The sequence below is a fragment of the Protopterus annectens genome, chromosome 16.part0, assembly GCF_019279795.1.
Source record: "Protopterus annectens isolate FY-2018-M chromosome 16.part0, PAN1.0, whole genome shotgun sequence".
Lineage (NCBI taxonomy): Eukaryota > Metazoa > Chordata > Ceratodontiformes > Protopteridae > Protopterus > Protopterus annectens.
In genome coordinates, this window is record NC_056750.1 from 43,591,239 (window position 1) to 43,611,546 (window position 20,308).

Genomic DNA, 20,308 nt, shown 5'->3' on the forward strand with positions numbered 1-20,308 from the left:
ATAAGAGGAAGAAGTTGCTGTCTAAGAGTAGGAGGGAACAGGTCCTCCTAAACTGGAAACACTCCCTCCTCAGCTTAAACAAGCAAATAAGACTTCTTGTGAAGTCTTCCAAAGCAAACTACAAGTCCAAATTAGCTTCCTCAACAAAGGACAACCACAAGGCATTCTACAGTTACATCCATAACCTAAAAGGAAAGGCTCAGATTTGTGCAGAACTGGTAGTTAATGATACCATATATACTGAGCCTATGGACATACAGTAACCAACCTGTTGGTGGACAGGTTCTATGAAAACTTCACTCCCCTGTCCCAGCCACATGTACCCCATGACATCCCTACCACATCCCCTACCTTGTACCTCTAAAGAGAAGGTCTTATATGCCCTCTCTAAGGCCAAAAACACAGCATTTATGGGACCTGATAACATCCCAGACTGTGTCCTAAATGGGCTGCAACATGACTTAGCAACACCATTGGATACTCTTTTCAATCGTAGTCTAAGCACTGGCTTTGTACCAGCTGAATGGAAAACAGCCACCCTTATTCCCTTGCACAAAGGTGGTGCTTGTACGGACTCCAGGAACCACACACCTATTAGGCTGACTAGCCTTATCTGTGGGGCCAAGGAGCAAATCATCATTACCTATGATATAGGTAATCTCCAAACACCTGACCCTACTTGGTTTGGATTTGTCGAAGGGAGATCATGCCTTTTAAATCTGGTGGACTTCTTCGAGACATTCACCAAGGGCCTGGACAAGGGGAAATCTGTGCATACAGCCTACCTGGACTTAGCCAAGGCATTTGACACTATCCCCCACTCAGGCATCACTGACAAACTTACCCAAGTAGGCATCGACCCTTATATCATTAGATGGGTTGCTAACTGGCTCACTGATGGAACTCATATAGTAAAAATAGGGGAATCCACCTCCAACAACAGACCTGTAACCAGTGGTGTTCCACAGGGATCAGTCCTGGGACCTCTGTTTGGAATCTATTTCTCTGAAGTACAAGCAAAAACCAAAGGTCTGTGGCTGACACAGTTTGCTGATGATTGCAAACTGGGAGTGGTCATAGAATCTCCAAATGATTTCAACATCCAACAAGAGGGTCTTACACAAACAATTTATTTTACACAAACAAATGATTGGTGCTAAAGTCATGGCCTTAAACTCATTGCAAAAAATATATATTATCATTCCTTTCAGTAAAAGCGATGTTCCTGCTAACTACCACATCAATAGCAATACCTTAAGTATGCACTCAGTGGTAACAGACCTCGGCACACAGGTTGACAGCAACCTTACCTTTGATCACCATGTCCCCACAGTGGTAAGAAGGGCATTTTATATTGCTCATCTCCTAAGTAAGGGCATTGCCTCAAGAAAAAAAGAAGTTATAACCTCCCTGTACTCTTCCCTCACCAGGCCAATAATGGAGTACAACACCCCTTTTGGTATGTACCTTTCTAAGTACCTGCAGCAATTGGAGAAACCACAAAGGTTCCTCACAAGGAAACTTCAAGGTCAAAAACATCTGTCCTATGGGGATTGTCTGAAATCACTGTGACTTTATTCTGTTTCATACAGACCACTCAGAGGTGATCGCTGCCTGCAAACCAGACTGTCTCTGACCTTGTATTATTGGAAATGCTGCATATCCACAAGTCAAATGGCACACGGGTTACTGGCTCTAAAGACCTTTACCTGGTATGTAGCATTAACAGAACCTGCTAGAGGGAGAGATTCGTCTCCCAGAGGTTACCACACCTTTGGAACAGACTCCCACTTCATGTCAAACAGAGCACCTCACTGGCCCTCTTCAAACGCAATCTGGACAATTGGATGGGTGATCGTAAATTCACCCCAGGGGTTCCACCTGTGTCTCTCTTGGACAGGGGCAATATGTGCTGATCATGAAAATAAGGGTAAGAACTTGGTTAGACTTGTAAGGGCCCTAGGGCCATTAGCCTAGTAACTTCCTATGACCCTATGTACAATGACACAAGTAGAAATAGTGTTCAGTCTCACAGAGGGGTTCCCAAGTGGGAGTAGGTGTGCATCAGGGTTTAGCTCTGAGCCCACTGCTGCTCATACTGGTGATGGACTACATGAGCAAGCAGGGGGATGGGACAGAACACACATACAGGTGCTGTATGCAGACAATGTGGCATTACAGGCAGAATCTGAACAACAAATTCAGCAAAGGATAGGGGAACAGAATGCAAAACTGAAGGGTCATGGGATAAAACTGAGTACAGACAGGACAGTGTTCATGGCAATAAAAGGGGGAAATACTGAAGAAGCTGAAAATTGAGATAGAAGGGAAACAGTGGAACAGGTTAACAACCTCAAGTAGCTGGGAGGTATGGCTGAGTAGAATGGATGTCTGAGTAAGTAAGTCAATGCTAGAATCAAAGGTGAAAGAGCCACCTGGCACAGAATCAAGGATAGTATATGACACAAGAATGACACAGAATCTGAAGACTTAGGCATGACCAGTACTGGTGTGTGATACAGAAACCCAGGCAGTGAAGGCAGAGCAGCTGTGGAAGCTAGAGATGATGGAGATGAAGTGCCTGAGACAAGTAGTAAGATGCACTACACTAAGGGCAGAGGGGAAAGGGGAAAGGGGAAAGCAGAAGTTAAAGGATGAAAAGAACCACAAGTGAGAAACAGTCAGTAACCAAAAAAACACAAGGGATATGCTTACAGCTCTCACACCAGAAGGAGCTAAAAAAGCCAATAAACTCTTTGAAAAGACAAGAAATAAAATCCTAAGCTGTGCCCACTCATATCAATGAAGAATGCAGCAGTGGGAGATATACAGACAGACAGATGGACGCAGAGAGAAATGCAGGGTGTGAGTGGGCAGGGAGCCATGTAGTCTGATGCATCTTTATTGTCTGAGTGGTCCCAAAAGTGGTCCCAAAAGACATGGCATACAAGTCTACTGGTTACCAAAGTTGTACCACTTCTTAGCACATCTGCTGTTTTTCTGGCTATTTGTATAATCAAACATTCCTGAGGACCATAGAAAACAACCGACTTCACTGAACTAAGAAACTGAACAGAACTAAATAAACGTAGTACTAGTGAGTTAAATGAAGCAAGTACTAATTTAATTAAGTAAAACGCTTTTCGTCGCTTTCATAAAGCAACTTCCTCAGACGATACACATCCACAAAACACTCTTTAAATAGTAAAAACCGGTCACATGACCATGTGAAGCCAGTAACTCTTTAAACAGTAAAAACCGGTCACATGACCATTCCTGAGGACCATGTTTTAGATTCAGCTTAATACCTTTTTGAAAAATCCTAAAGCAGAGTATTTTTAATCTTTTCATTTTTGCTTCCTGCACAAAAAATCAGCCCTCCTGTGCTTATTCATTCTTCTTCAGGAAGAAGTGAGTATTGGGAAGCCATGATCTAGGCAGCCTCAGGGTTTTTTGTTTAGCCTCTTGGTGGTCATGACCTACAACCCTGCTGAATGGATGCATGCATAGACAGTAGTACCAGTGTAACTGCTGACCAGGGAGAGACATACATCCATGGCCCTTAATGCTGCCTCCATTGCGATTCATAAGTGCAGAAAAACAGCTTGCCTTCCCTCCGCAGCATGGGTGGGCTGGTATCAACTTGTCACTTCCCCTCTTCCCAAACAGGTCCTCTAGTGCCCAGATTGTTAACTGATCTCAGTTCAGCTGCGCTGCTGTTATGGCTATATCACTAAGTATCAGAGACTTGAGAGATTATATTTCAGGGAAGCATTTGCTTATTTACTTAACGTTTGTTAACCAGACAAGTGAGCTGGTCCAAGGACACTTTTCAGCTATACAGCAACAGCAACATCTAGATTATTGAGGCACTGGATTAAACAAATTATGTGCAGGAAAATAAAGTACTTCCATTCTAGGAACATACCAAGAACCACTCAGCATAAATAAGCATGCATGTTTGCACAAATCTATACAGTTTGAAATGTACAGCACATTATTTACAGAATTTACAGCAGACAAAACAACATACAAAAAAAATGGCTGCAAAGCCCACTGAGACCATCACACTTATCAACAAAGATACCAACAAATGCACTGCTTTCAACAGCCTGCACAGTCCCTTACAATATTTATAGAGTAGCAAAGGAGCACAGATCGCATAAAAACTGAATGAGAGAGTTGTTTCAAGCACTGGGTAATACAATCACATTTGTATTTTGAATGATTACAGCTCTTCACTTACCAACCTAATTCATTACTATATCATGATTTTCTAACAGACACCGAGGAAAAGAGCAGACTGTTTTGGTAGCAGCAGCAACCAAAGAGAAGAGGAGTAAGGGGGTAAGGTAGTCATAGCAGCAAAAGTAAATGTACGTGTACAGTTTGAGAAAGCAGCATGGAAGGCTAGGGAAACAGCAGGATATATAGGAAGGAGAATTAATACAAAACAAAAAAAAAAGTTATTATCCCTGTTTGAGGACAGCTAAGACTGTATCTGCACTACAGCATACAGCTACAGCATACAGCTCTTAAGACTTCATCAGTTTAATACTGAAAGGACAAGGGCAGTTCACAGAAGAGTATAAAAACACGGCTTATATCAGAAGCAAAAAAGGAAGATTGAAAAAGCTTAATATACAACCTTGGAAAAAGAATGAAACACTGGTGGGAGCTTGCCACCTTTTAGGTATTCATAAGAGAATTCACAGAGGTCAAGTGGGTACCATTCAAAAAAAAGGGCGATGTCTAAGTGTACACAGAATACGGACAAATGGAGGGTAGGTCATACTACATTAAACAGGATGCAGAGTAGAAACACAGCTTCCGTCATGGAAGAGGAGGATTGAAAGCAGCAAACGAATTCAAGAATGCACATGACCGTTATAAAGCCATCGTTACAATGAATGCACATGATCGCTACAAAGCCATCATTACAATGTCTTGGGGAATAAGCTGCGAAGTTAATTAGGGACTGCAGCTCATTCAATAAATAATGGTCAGATAAGAGGAGCCTTGTGGACCCTACTCTGCCAACAAACTCTTATTTCTATGCCAGGGGTATGAAAACAATGAGGTCCATTCTGGGTAGAAGGTAATGAGCTCCTTAAAGAATATTGCTGTTAGCAAATGACGGCCTTGATAACTTCTCTGTCTTCATATAAATAATAGTAAAACAACTCCTCCTACACTGTTATAAATAGTCACTGTTAAAGATGCAAGTATGTAAAAACTAGTAATAAGTGTACTGGAAAAGAAAAAACAGTAAAGTCACATGTGTTGGAAATCAGTCCATGCAACTGTAAACTGTGGTTTTATTCCACAAAGAAACAAATGCACTACAACTATGAATTTATTCCTAAACACTGTTAATCATGTTCCTTTCTTCATAAAGTTTATGAATGAAGATTAAAAGGCTCATCTTCTAGTGTGTAGAACTGCTGGAATATTACAAGTAACTACTCTTCATACTAAACTCTCTTTAAGGGAGTCCTCCTCAGTAGACAGACTGCTGTTTTTCTCTCTGCAATACCCAGATCAGTTCGTTTTCCTCTTCTTCCCGTCACTGCCACTCTCTACACACCCTCAACTGGTTAGAACTCCCCAATCACCTAATATACTTACAACAGCCCACAAATGAGAAGTTATGTACCTACCATAACGTTCCATGTTAGTTGTCTTCTCTCGCCTTCTTTCTTGCTTGATGGGTTCGGAGCCGATCCTCGGCTCCGACTCGGCACTTGCTAAGCTCGAGAGTCACTTTTACCAGCTCGAGGCAGCCCTATATCCCATGATGCAAGGTGGTAAGTACCCAGATCTCGTTTGATAACAAAGGGCAATAGCACCTAGCATAAACACTTCCCAAAGGAAGAAAGAAAAAACTTGCAGGATGGAAGAAGGACCAGCTCTGTATGGTCTTCAGCATCATAACTCCTTGTAGAGAAAGGTCTGTCCAGGCCTGGGGGAAGGAGGGAGGGTCGCAAGAAAGAAGGCGAGAGAAGACAACTAACATGGAACGTTATGGTAGGTACATAACTTCTCAATGTTAAGTTGTCAATCTCGCCTTCATTCTTGCTTGATGGGACCACGTCCCTAGCACCTCTATCCTGGGTGGCTCAATGGAACAGACTCTTGAGGACTGTAGAGCCAAAACTGGCTCTGTCCCTGGAGGCCAAGTCCAATTTGTAATGGGAAACAAAAGTATGAGGAGTGGCCCAAGTGGCCGCTGCACAAATAGTGTCTAAAGGAAGTCTAGCTTGAAAGGCTGTAGAAGTAGCTAAGCTTCTGGTTGAATGTGCTTTAGGTTTTGAGCACAGCTGTTTTCCCCTGAGCCGATAAATTTCAGAGATGACAGAAGAAAGCCATCTAGATAAGGTCACTTTTGAGACAGGAAGGCCTTTCTTGTTATCAGCATAGGAAACAAAGAGTTGATCGGATTTCCTAAATTGTTTAGTTCTGTCCAAATAATATCTGAGTTGTCGATGGACATCAAGATAATGTAGTTTTTGTTCCGATCTGTTAGAATAATTTGGAAAAAATACAGGGAGATCAATGGATCGATTTAAATTAGTCTTTGAGGCGACCTTAGGCAAAAAGGTCAGATTAGTTCTCAATGATACTCTGTCTTTGTGAAAGACCAAATAGGGGGGGCGAACAGAAAGAGCATGAAGTTCAGACACCCTCCTGGCCAATGTAATAGCTACCAGGAATAAGGTTTTCCATGAAAGAAATTTCAGGGAGCAAGAAACAGCTGGCTCGAAGGGGGGAAGAATCAAGGACGTCAGCACTAAATTTAGATCCCATTGAGGAGGAGGACTCCTGACTGGAGGCTTCAGGAGGAAAATTCCTTTCAAGAAGGCTCTACAAAGCCTGTGGGACATAATATTGTGATCTGCGAACCCAACATGAAAGTTCGAGATAGCAGCCAATTGAACTCTAACTGTAGAAGAAGAGGAGCCTGCATGAAAAACCTCCGCTAAGAAATCCAAAACTGCCTGAACTGGAGCAGTGAAGGGATCAATATTCTTGGCTTTAGCCCAATAAGAGAAACGCTTCCATTTGCTTGTATAAATCCTCCTGGTAGAGGATTTTAAGGAAGCTACTAGAATGTCTCTAACGGGTTTAGAGATCAAAGGAAGCCTGGCTAAGGAAGGAAGTGGAGCAACCATGCTGTGAGGTTGAGAGAAGGGATAGACCGGTGCAGCTGACCAGATTGGTGAATCAGAAGATCTGGCACTGGATCCAGATGCCACGGCTGCACCAAAAGATGACGATGGAGGAACGGAAACCAAATTTGTCGAGGCCAATAAGGAGCAATGAGAATCATTTTGGCTCTCAAAATGGTTGCTTTCTGGATAACTTGAGGGATCAGAGGAAAAGGAGGAAAGGCATAAAGAAGTCCCTGGGGCCAATCCTGGGTCAGAGCGTCTCTGGGGGGATGGCCTGGCAGAGGGAAGAGAGAGAAGAAGTCTGGGCATTTGCTGTTCTGGGGAGTAGCAAAAAGATCGCAACATGGGCGACCCCATTCCAGAAAAATCTCTTCCACTATAGATTGCTTGAGAGACCACTCGTGAGGCATGAGAATAGCTCTGCTCAATCTGTCCGCTAAAATGTTGGTTTTCCCAGGGATATGCGTTGCTACCAGAAACCGATGAGAGGAGATCGCCCATTGCCAAAGTCTGAGCTTCTCGACACAAGGGGTAGGACTTGGTTCCGCCCTGTTTGTTGATATACCAAACTACAGACATGTTGTCTGTGTGGACTGCAATTGTCCCTACGGGAAGAAAGTCGTTGAGGGCTTGCAACGTTAAAAGCACTGCTCTCATCTCTAGGACATTTATGTGCAGGTGGTATTCGAACGGTTGCCACGTCCCATGAACCATCCTGCCCTGATAATGACCCCCCCCACCCGATCAGGGAGGCATCCGTGGTGACAGTGGCTACCGGGGATGGGGGTACAAAGTGTCTGCCTTGGTGAATCTGGGGAGAAGTGATCCACCAAGCAAGATGATTCTTGCAAATCTGTGTCACCAGTATTTGGTGGCGCATTGGAAATTGTTGGTAAGACCACTGAGTGAACAACATCCACTGAAGAAGGCGCATGTAGAAGCGAGCCAGGGGAAGAAGAGTAATGGCCGCAGCCATGAGGCCTAATACCTTTAGAACCATTCTGGCCTGTACTTTCTTGTTGGCTAGAATGATCCTGACATGACTTTGAATGTCTGAAACTCTTTGATCTGTAAGGGTAGCTGACATCCGAACAGTGTTTAAGTTTGCGCCTATGAAAGTAATTGACTGGCAGGGCAACAAGGATGACTTTTCGAAGTTGATCGAGATGCCCAAATGAGAACAAAGATTTATTGTGTAATCCCTGGCTTGAACAAGCTGATGCCTAGTGGTGGCTGAAAGGAGCCAGTCGTCAAGATACGGAAACACCTGGAATCCTTGACGTCTCAGGTGAGCCGTGACCACTGCCATGCATTTGGTGAACACTCTGGGGGCTGTAGTGAGACCAAAGGGCAGGGCTCTGAACTGGAAATGACTGGACCCCAGCTGAAAGCGGAGAAATCTCCTGGAGCGTCTGTGAATTTTTATGTGATAGTACGCATCCTGAAGATCTATTGAGCACATCCAGTTGTCCTTCTGTAAGAAGGGCAGTATTGACTGAAGAGTGACCATTCGGAATCTTGTCTTCCTCACAGACTTGTTGAGTCTGCTGAGATCCAATATTGGTCTCCAGTCTCCCGTCTTTTTGGGGACCAAAAAGAACCTTGAGTAGATTCCGGGCTCTGAATGATCTGCTGTAACTGGCTGAATGGCTCTTTTTTGCAGTAGTTTTAAGACTTCTAACTCTGCAATTTCCCTTAGACTGGGTGGTACATCTGGAAGGGAATTTGAGGGATAGAAAGGACTTTCCTCGAAAGGAATTTTGTAACCCTCGGATATGATCGACTGTACCCATCTGTCTTGAGTGAGGGAACGCCAGGCTTCTGGGTACAAGCGATAGTCTTCCCCCGACTGCCTCCAAGGCAGGACAGCCGGGCAACATCTCAGGGATGCTGAAAGGGCTTGTCAGAGAGAGACTCCCTGTTTCCCTGGTTTTGTGGACCCCCTCTGCCTCTAGAGCGGCATCTGTTGTTGTTACCCCCTCTGCCTCTAGGGGTAAACTGACCACGTGAATCCGGCGTGACTCCTTGGGATTTGCGGAACCACATTTTGCCACCCTTCTGTCCTTTGGGGTAAGGTCTAGAAGGGGTGGAAAAACGGACTCCTACGGCAGAAAGAGTTTTGCCGTCCTGCTCACACCTGGTCAACGTTTCCTTCACTTGAGGGCCAAACAAAGCTGACCCATCAAAGGGAGAGTTTGTGAAGGACGCTTTAAAGGGATCTGCAAAATTACAGAGCCGCATCCAGGCTTGGCGTCTAAGAGCCACACCTGTACCTGCGGCTCTACTTGCTCCATCAGCAGCATATGAAATCAGCCGCATGGAGGAGTTAGCAATGGAGTTAAGGGTTCCTAGCTGCGAAGCAATTTTGTCTTGAGCCCCTGCAGCTGTAGGATCCTGTACTACTTCACCTAGCTCCTTAAGGATATCCCTCTGGAGTCTGGTGAAGTGACATAGGTAGTTCAGCGAACGCATAGCAAAGGTCGCTGAAGAAAACATCCGCTTACCATATCTATCCATGGTCCTAGAGTCCTTATTAGGAGGATGGACAGGTACGGAAGGATCTGCAAGTTCCTTCTTAGTGGCAGCCACCACCATGGCATCAGCGGGGACACCTTTTGTGAGGAATTGCTTGTCCGACGGGGCAGTAATAAATTTAGAAGGCCTCCTAGGGACTGGCTCTACAGAGTCAGGAGCAGCCCACGCCTTTCGAGCAATAACTTGCATAAGGGGATCGAAAGGCGGAGACACCCAGGAGGTGGAGGGCCGAGATCCAAACGCCTCCCGGTATACTGACTCATCCTCAGAGGGATTGTTGGTGGGCCAGTTTCCCCTCTGTCTAAGGAGTTCTAGGATGTCTGAGAAGGAGACATCCTCAGAGGGGGATCTTGGGGATCCCTCTGACTCATCTAAGTCAGTATCCGAAGTGATAGACTCGGGGGAGTCTACGTGTTTCCTCTTACAAGTCCTCTTCCGCGGAGGATCTCCCGACAAATCAGGAGAATCCTCGGAAGAGGGGGATATTCCCAGTGGGGAAACCTGAGGCGGAGGATCTCTGGGTCCGGGAGCAAGAGAAGTGGCAGAGATGTCAACAGGCACTATAGAGGGAGGAGCTAAGGGAACAGACTGCTGGCTGAGTCCAGTGGCCAGCACACTCTTCATCACCTCGAAGGCTCCCCTCCCTGGGAGGTCCGAGAGAACCCGCTCCGAAGAGCTAGGAACTCCAGGACCCACCGAAAAGGAAGGCTCCGAGGCAGATGTCGGAGCCGAGGCTCCAAGGGGAAGAGCGGGGTCGGACAAGGGTCCGATGCCACTCACCCCCCTCGGAGGAGACCAGGGAAGCCCGGCCACCGAATCCCTCTAAGGAAGGTCTCGAAGAGGAGATAAGAGTAGAGGCTGAGGGAACAGAAGGGGGTATCTGTCCCTCAGCCGTAGCAGAAACTATTCCCGAAGACTCCAACTCCAAACTCTGGGGTAGAGTCGAAGGAGGAACTGCAATGGGGTGTGGACTAATAGTCGTCTGCTGAGACGGACTATGTAGCATTTGGGCCAGTGCCTGTGATTTTAGTAATCTACTGACCACTCTCTCTAAATCATGGTCAGAAAGCCTGGATGACCTAGAAGATCGGCTCCGATGGCTCCGTTCCGAGAGGAGAGGCGAAGCCGAGTATCGGCTCCAAGGAAGGGGACCTAGACCTCTTCCTCGAAGGAACCATCGGAGCCGATGAAACCACAGAAACTGTCGGAGCCGACAACTTATCGGCACCGACAGGTAGCTTCGATGCATCGGCTCCAGCCGGAGCCGATACAGCCATAAAAGTAAGGGTGTCTGAGCCGATCGGAGCCGACACCGATGCCTGAGCCACATGGTGGTCAGAACCGATCGGAGCCGACACTGAAGTGGTCGAACCAGAATCGGCACCGATAGCCATCGGTGCCGAAGGTTTGGGTAAACCAGAATCGGCTCCAGCTGGAGCCGATCTCGACTCTAAAAGAGTCGGAGCCGAGGCCACAGGCTTGGACACAGAAGCCTGGGCCTTGGAAGACTTTGAAGTCTTAGATGGGGCCGACTTGGCCGGAGAGCCCTCCGGCTTAAGAAGGCCACTCAAAATCAATTTATTTCTTCTTTCCTGCAGGACTCTCTGGCTAAAAGAGTGACATATAGCACAGGAGTCCTGCAGGTGAAGAGGCCCCAGGCAGTAAAGGCAAGAAGTGTGACCGTCTGTCAGAGACATCTTCTGACAGCACGAGTCACACTTCTTAAAGCCTGAGACCCTATCCCTTAGACATGGTGAATAATACACACACAACACCAGTCCAAGAAATTAAATTATATATCCCAAAAAAAAAAAACTATCAATAACACACACACACCCCCTAACAAGGGAGGGATGGGATGGGATGGGAGAAGTCTGACTAAAAGTTTAAAGGAGACAGGGAATTTCTAGTCAGAAAGGGACTACAACTGTGTTAAAACTATAAATTTTAAAGTTTTTAGAAGAAAAGGGGCAAAAATAGTAATGTAAAAATCACTTACCAGGAGCTGGTAAAAGGAGGACCTCATCAGCGAAGCGGCAAACGAGATCTGGGTACTTACCGCCTTGCATCATGGGATATGGGGCTGCCTCGAGCTGGTAAAAGTGACTCTCGAGCTTAGCAAGTGCCGAGTCGGAGCCGAGGATCGGCTCCGAACCCATCAAGCAAGAATGAAGGCGAGATTGACAACTTAACATCTCATCTTCAAACCAACAGAATGCCCTTCTCTTGTCAAATCTCTTATACCCTACATACCCAGCCGCTCCCTGAGATCCAAAGGCCAAAACCTCCTACAGGTGCACAAACCCTTACACCCACCTGGCCAACTACTACTATCCCACACCATAGCCAAACTGTGGAACTCACTACCCCCCCCCCCCACTACGTAACTTACCAAATCATAACAACTTCAAATGCATGCTCTTCTCCCATCTGTCCTCCAAATGGGAATGTCCTTCACATGCTCCCACCTAAATCACCTCCACCACTAACTCCTCACCTATATCAACTTTCATTACCAAAACTAACAAAATGTCATACATTTTTCTCTGTACATCTTTCTTAAAAATGTTATGCATACAAGCCTCTGGCTTATCATACACATATTCTCAAACTGACAGCCTCCTAAATGTAATGCAACATATATTTTATTGTAAAAACTGTGATTTCTATACAGTTTGTACTATATAATTTATCATGTCTATTGTAATGTGGTCACTTTCTGTATATTGTAATGTGGTCACTTTCTGTATTTTTATACTATGTACTGGAGCTTTTCTCCTCGGGTCTCCACTGAAAAAGGGCCACAAGCCCAGCTGGGCTAACCTGGTTAACAAACAATAAATAAATAAATAATTTCTCACATCCAGAGGAGACACATGCACTTACTCTTAGCACATGCACTGTTTTGTCATGTGCCAAAGAGAGTCTGCAAGTTCAACACATGTACTGAGCAATCACCATCAGTACAACAAACAAAAATATAGATAAATAAATAAAAATATAATTAAAACCAATATACATTAATATACAGCAAAATACTTGCTTGATTTACAGGAAATTCCAACAGTACTCACTGGTTAGAGGGGCCAACCAGACACAGGCAGAAATCAGGGTGGGAGTAATAACAGCTACTCAATGAGGACAAATCCTTTACAGATCAACTGACTACAGAAAAGTATATTATCTGTCACATATCTCATATTATAAATCCTGTTCATTGGATAGGTGGTTAGAAAGAGTCACAAACAGCACCAAAATACCCTTGGGTGGTCAAAGGAAAAAAACAAAAGGTGAAACCTTAGAAGGCCAAATCCTCTAATGTTGAAGTGCCAAATGATGGCTGACTCCTGGTGTCACAGTTCAAGAAACAGCACTTGGTGGAAGGTGAGACAAGATCAAATGGCCAGGGCACAAATGCCTTCAATGGTGATACTAAGGTAGGCTTCCCACACGACTAAAGTGTTCATCATCAAAAAATTCAACAGGTTTTTAGTCCAGCAGGAAATAACTGACAATGAAACTGGTGGCAACTTCTTCCACTCCAAAGCTGATGAAAAAACATCTTGACACCAGAAGATGATCCCTGAATGGTTGGGTTACCTACTATATTCCCGAAAGCAGACAATGTCGAATCCGACATTGTCGACACGAGAATAGCGAAAGTGCAGAACGTTGAACAGGTAAACGGAAATCTCCGTAAGGGGAGATTTCTGTTTACTTCAATGTAGTGCAGTCTCGGAGTTGGTATATTTAAGTAGCGGGGTGTGTGGGTGGTGCAGGGGGGCTTGCCCCCCTTCCTACACCCTTTAGATTTTCTTTTTTTTTTATTTATTTTTTATGAACATTCGAAATTTTAATGGTTCGATCATTAAAGGTTGAACTTTAGTGATTCGAACCATTAAACTTTCGATGTTCTAATATACACCCAATGGTTGTAATGTTTTAGCCACTGACACTTCAAAGTTCAGCATAAAACCAGTTTCCTCAGATATGCAAAAGCACCAGGGAGACTGTGGCTGCCACTATGTTCAGATGATACAGAAATGTCTGAGCTTGGACTCTCCCTTATATCTTTACTCAAGCTGCCCAAATCATGGTTTCTGGAAGCTTGATTTGAAGACAGGAATGACTGACATCAAGGAGTTCTCAACACTTCCCCAATGACGGCAATCCTCAGAGTCACAATGACCTCAATCCTCACAGTCATTTTCAAACAGGGATTTCCCTACATTTTGGAGATAAGAAGAGCCTGCAACAACTGCAACACCCGAACCAGGGAAGCTATCAGCGAGCTCCTTGATGAGGTCCCCAAAGAACTAGTTGTCTATATAAAAGAACACTTGTAGCTGGTTCTCCTGCAAGGCCTTCATTACAAAACCTAGCACCATGGTAAACATTCTGGGTGCAGAAAGAGACAAATGGTGACATTTCGTACCCAAAATGATGTCGGTCAAAGGTGAACTAACCACTTGCGTAGACCCCAGATATTGATGTGTCACATCACTATCATCAGAATGTGGCAGAATGCTCTGATCTCATTTTTTCTCAGAACTGAGATGAAAGGGGAGCAAAACTTTTGTCTTTGCTATAAATGAGGAACAGTCTCAATAGCTGCTATGAGACACAGAGGCTGGGCCTTTGGTGAGAGTCCTACAGACTCTGAGTGAAACTTTTATTTGGAAAAAGGCCTAACTCATTACCATAGCCTAAAACGACCACATGCAGAACTCACTATAACTTTTTATGGCTTTACAAAGAACAGCATGTTTGGATCACACTGCACTGTGTATAATGGTTAAGGTGTTAACCTCACAGATACAAGGTACAGGGTTTGATTTTCATCTGTGGAGGGGAAATTGGCTAGGCTTTAAAATGGCTCACAATGGCAGCTAGCCTAGTACTCAGCTATGAACCTACAGGCTCACTTTCCTGGAAGACAGGATCAACAAAGGCACAAGATGCAACCCTACCTGGTGCTTAGAAAGCCTCTGCAGTCTCCAAATGACCTTCTTCACTGAGGACCAGACTTACCTGGACAATTATAAAGGGATCAGTGATAGGTCACAAATGTCCACCACAGTGGTAATAAGCTTGTTTTCTTCTTCACAGATCCTTGACCAATTCATGAGGCCTGCCTAAAGAGAACCTCCCCAATGAAGGGGACATCCAAGGTGGTCTATCTAATCTCACCCTTAAAAGAGGACAGCCTGGGTTTCCAGTGATGCTGTGGTACAGATATGCTCCCCAGTCTCACCACATTTCTTGGATGTTTTATTTGAATACAAGTCATTACTGAAACATTAAATTCAGCTAAACAAGGTCATTTGGTGAGTATAAAATTCACTGCTGTGTAGTGCTGAGAAGAAAATGAAAAAAAAAATCAAAAAGGGAAATTTGCAGTTGTTAGAAATGCCTGCAAGACAAACTGTGAATGGCACTAAGGCACACTGCTCAGTTTGGAGAGACTTTGAGACAAAACAAAAGTGCTGAGAAAGGTAACCTGGGAAAGAAGTAGAAAAGAAAGAGATGCAGAGGTTGTGGAGACCCTGAATGTCCAAGCTGGCACCACTGAAGACCTGCAGAAAAAAATAAGGAATTAAAGAGCAGTACAGTTTTGTGCTGGCAGAGTCAGAAGTACTTTAAGAAAAACAAGTGGATCGTAAATCTAGAGATAAAAGGAAAAATATTCAGATTCCTGGTGTTCCAGAAAAAAGGGAACAGCGGGACTGTATGACTTGCATATAAAACTGGTTTACTAGTGAGAGTTTCAATCATCTTAAACAAAACTAGAAAGGGCACAGAAACTGCAAAGTGCCTGGATAAAAAGGCAACCTCTAGACAACACAGGCATACATTTATCTGCTGTCTTATAAAACGTAATGAAATGGTAATGTATTTTACTCCACCCACAGTTTTAGCTATCCCACAGGTTCCACAATTCCAGCAACACCCTCTAATGACTATGGAACAAGTTCTCTCAGCCTTTTCAAAACCTAAGAATACTTCACCCATGTGCCTTGACAACATACCAGGTTGCCCAGTTATCAGTGCCAAAACCTAAGAATACTTCACCCATGTAGCTTGACAACATACCAGGTTGCCCAGTTATCAGTGCCAAAACCTAAGAATACTTCACCCATGTGCCTTGACAACATACCAGGTTGCCCAGTTATCAGTGCCAAAACCTAAGAATACTTCACCCATGTGCCTTGACAACATACCAGGTTGCCCAGTTATCAGTGCCAAAACCTAAGAATACTTCACCCATGTAGCTTGACAACATACCAGGTTGCCCAGTTATCAGTGCCAAAACCTAAGAATACTTCACCCATGTAGCTTGACAACATACCAGGTTGCCCAGTTATCAGTGCCAAAGCCTAAGAATACTTCACCCATGTGCCTTGACAACATACCAGGTTGCCCAGTTATCAGTGCCACACATGGCCTTTCTGAACTTCTACTTACCCTCTTTAATCTAAGCCTCTCTGCTGGTTACATTCCCGAAGCCTGGAAAACAGCCTTTTTAATGCCACTGAGCAAGGGCAGCCCAATCACGGACCCTGGTAACTACAGACCCATTAGTCTTACTGGCCTCAGTTGTAAAGCTAAGGAGCATATAATCTCAGACTTTATTAATATGAACATTGAAAATCTCTTAACCCTGGACCCTCAAAACATTGGCTATAACAAAGTAAGGTCCTGTCTCTTTAACCTCATTAATTTAATTGAAAAAGTAATTGAAGTAGTGGATATTAGTTATGCAGTGCATACAACACATCTAGACCTGGCAAAGGCCTTTTACACTATTCTCAATGCAGGCATTATTGATAGACTTGTAAATATGAAAATATGAATATAAATCCTTATATTGTGTGATGGATAGCTAACTGGTTAATCAGTGTTGGTACACAAGCAGCGATTCACTATATACACTGTTTTTTTTTTCTTTTCTCAAATGGTTGTGCGGCTGTGGAGTTATTATATATAATTAAGGGGGGTGTGGGGGCTTGTCTCCTGATAAAAACACTATTTTGTGTTGTATTTTCTTATCTTTAATACTTTTAATGATTTGTGATTCAGTAAAATTGCTTTTCAGTCAAACTCTTTTTAAACATTTCATTTTTAAGTCAAGTACTGTTCAATAAAATGAAGTAAGCCTATAACATAGGTTCATAGGTTCATAGGTTCATACTAGGCTATCTGCCCGAGGGCATTTACAAGCCTAGCCCATAGTTTTGTGGCTTACGCCACCCCTTTAGTATGGGGAACTATACCCATTATTTTGCTGTGCCTCTGTTGAGCAGTGACACTGAGGTAATCCCTGGGGTATATCTGCGATCTCCCATCCATTGGTCAAGATTTCTCTTGAACAAGGCCAGCGAGGTGCTCTGCCTCACATATACCGGGATTTTATTCCACAGCATAGGGAGTCTTTGGGTGATGAATCTATCCCTCCAGCACGTCCTATTAATAGCCGTGTCGAGGTTTAAGTCTCCGCCCTTGTGGCTCTGACGGATCTAGATTTTTGAGGTGAAGCATATTCATCAAATCTGGGTTTGACATGGCCTTGTATGTTAGGCAAAGGTCACCTCTGAGCAAGCGGTGGCGACTGAATAGAGCTGGAGTTCTTTCAGTCGGGAAGCATAGGACAGATGTTTGAGACCCTTTATCCTTTTGGTGAGGAACTTTTGTGGCCTCTCCAGCTGCTGCAAGTGTCGGGTCAGATACATTCCGAATGGGGCATTGTACTCAATCATTGGTCTGATGAGTGATGAGTATAGGGAGACTATGACCTCCCTTGATCTAGATGAGAATCCCTTCATGATAAGGTGGGCAATGTAGAAGGTCTTCCTGACTACTTTAGCTACATGGGTGTCGAATGACAGACTACTATCAACCTGGGTCCCCAGGTCCTGATAACTTCTTCTGTACTCAGTGGATTGCCACCTATTTGGTAGCTAGGGGTAACCTTGTTTTTCCCGAAGGGTATGACTATGCATTTTTGGCATTTAACTTTAGGCCATGGCTCTGGCACCAGTTATCCGTTTCTGTGAGACCCTTCTGAAGGATATCTGTGTCAGATGTGTTTTCTACTATGGCCCAGTTTGCAGTCATCTGCAAACTTTGTCAGCCATAACCCTCCTGTGTTTGCTTGTACTTGGAAAAGTAGATGCCAAACAAGAGTGGGCCCAGGACTGAGCCCTGTGGTACACCACTTGTGACAGGCTTTGAGTCTGACATGGCGCCAGCAACTCTGACCCTGTGGGTTCTGTCACTCAGCCACTTTGCAACCCATCTTGTGATGTATGGGTTAACATTTAAGCTGATGAGTTTTTCAATGATACCCGAGTGGGGTATTGTATCAAAGGCCTTCGCCAGATCGAGGTAGGCTGTATGGACTGCCTTTCCTCATCAATGGCTTTGGTGACTGTTTGAAAAAGTCAACCAAGTTTAGAAGGCATGATCTGCCTTTGACAAAGCCAAACTGGGATGGATCCAAAGTCTGCAAATTCCCTATGTCTTTATTTATGAGGTCCATTATGATCCTCTCCATGGCTTTGCAGATAAGGCTTGTCAAGGTAATGGGCCGGTAATTTCCAGGGTCGGTGGAGGCACCGCCTTTGTGAAGTGGGACCACAGCTGCAGTGCGCCACTCCTGGAGTGCGTATCCAGAGGTAAGACTATGATTAAACAGCTGTCCTAGCTGTGGCTTTAATTCCTCGTTGAGTTCATGGAGCACACAGCCGGGGACACCGTCAGGTCCCATGGATGCTGTGTTTTTGCTTTGGAGAGCAGTTCTCACTTGGGCGTTGGAGATGTTTGGGGGCTGCAATCACTTGGTATAGATATCTCTCCTTTTGGGGGAGGGGAGAAGTTTGCACTGAACCTGTCAGCCAGTATGTTGGCAATGTCTGTAGGATCAGTAATCTTCACATCATTTTGAACTAGTTCTGAGCATATCTGGGAGTTTCCTCCCAGGTTTCTAACTTATAGCTAAAGAAGGCCTTATGATTGTCTTTTGAGTCTTTAGCTATTTTTCTCTCAAAATTTGCTTTGGATGATTTTATGAGAGCTCTTAGTTTTTTACTGATAGTGATCAAGGGTGTCTTACCTTTTAAGGATTTTGCTCTATCTTGTAGTAGCTTCCTCCTTTTGTTGTAGAGTTTGTTTATGGCTGGGGTCCACCAGAGTGGACGCTTGCCTTTGGTACAAAGAGTCTTTGTTTTGCTTGGGATTGCCTTATCCATGCAGTCCTGCAGGTGCTGGTAGAAGGCATTTGTAAGTGATTCAGCGGCTTGAGTACTGTTTTCCGTCGGCTCGGAATATCTATGTCTATACATATATATACATATATATATATATATATATATTTATATATATGTCTATATACATACATATGGATTTACGTTTAAATTATGAAGTTTAAAAACTTTGAATTTCTTATGGGCGAGGCCATAAGATCGAAGTTTTGAAACTTCAAAACGTTTAAATGGAGATCACCATACAGCGTGGAATGGTATATTTACCATTTTCCTCACTGCAGTGTGCTCTTGAAGTTGATATATTTAATTAGTGGGGGTGTGAAGGGTGCAGGGGGGCTTATCCCCTGCAAAAATGTAAAAAAAAAAAAAAAAGTTTTTTTGTTTTTATTTTTTATTTACATTTGGAAGTTTCAAAATTTCGATCTTATGGTCTTGACCATAAGAAATTTGAAGTTTTGAAACTTTGAAATTTATAAGTAGACCTATATAGATAGAAATGTGTGTGTGTGTGTGTGTATGTATGTATAGGTTCATACCTTGGTACTAGGCTATCGGCCCTAGGGCCTATACAAGGCTAGCCATAACAATTCCCTGGCTATTTCTTCCCACAATATTTACTTCCCTGGACCCCTGTCTAGCAGGGCGACTGACGTGATCCCCGGGGTAAATTTCCCATTTCCCATCCAATCGTCAAGGTTCCTTTTGAAGAAGGCCAAAGAGGCGCTCTGCTTGACATGTATGGGCAGATGTATGGGCAGTCTATTGCGGAGTCTCTGGGTCATGAACCTATCCCTCTAGCATGTTTTGTTCATTGTGATGACAAGGTTTAGATCCCTGGAACATGTGGATCTGAGGGATTGGGATTTCTTTAAGTGTAGCATGTCCAACAGCTCTGGGTTTGACATGGCCTTGTATATTAAGCAGAGATCGCCTCTGAGTAGACGATATGTGACAGAGTATAGCTGGAGTTTTTTTAGATGGTCAGCATAGGGCATTTGCTTTAGGCCTGTGATTCTTTTAGTGAGCTATTTCTGAGGCCTTTCCAGTTGTTGCAGATGTCTTGAGAGGTACATACTAAATGGGCCGTTGTATTCTATAATGGGTCTAATGAGGGATGAGTACAGTGGGACAATGACCTCCTTTTTTCTGGATGAAAAGCCCTTAGTGATGAGGTGTGCCGCATAGAAGGATTTCCTGACTGTTGCGGTGATGTGGTTATCGAAGGTGAGACCACTGTCCACCTGTGTCCCTAAGTCTCTTATCACACTTTCGGTGTTTAGCGTACTGCCGTCTATGCTGTAATTCACAGGTACATGTTTTTTCCCCAAAGGGGATAAC

At 44.1% G+C, this 20,308-nt stretch overlaps 1 protein-coding gene across 3 annotated transcripts in view; it reads right to left on the bottom strand.

Moving 5' to 3' along the window:
* POMT1 (protein O-mannosyltransferase 1) overlaps positions 1–20,308 on the bottom strand; it is a 1,532,857-nt gene that overhangs the window by 429,509 nt on the left and 1,083,040 nt on the right. The window lies entirely within an intron of this gene.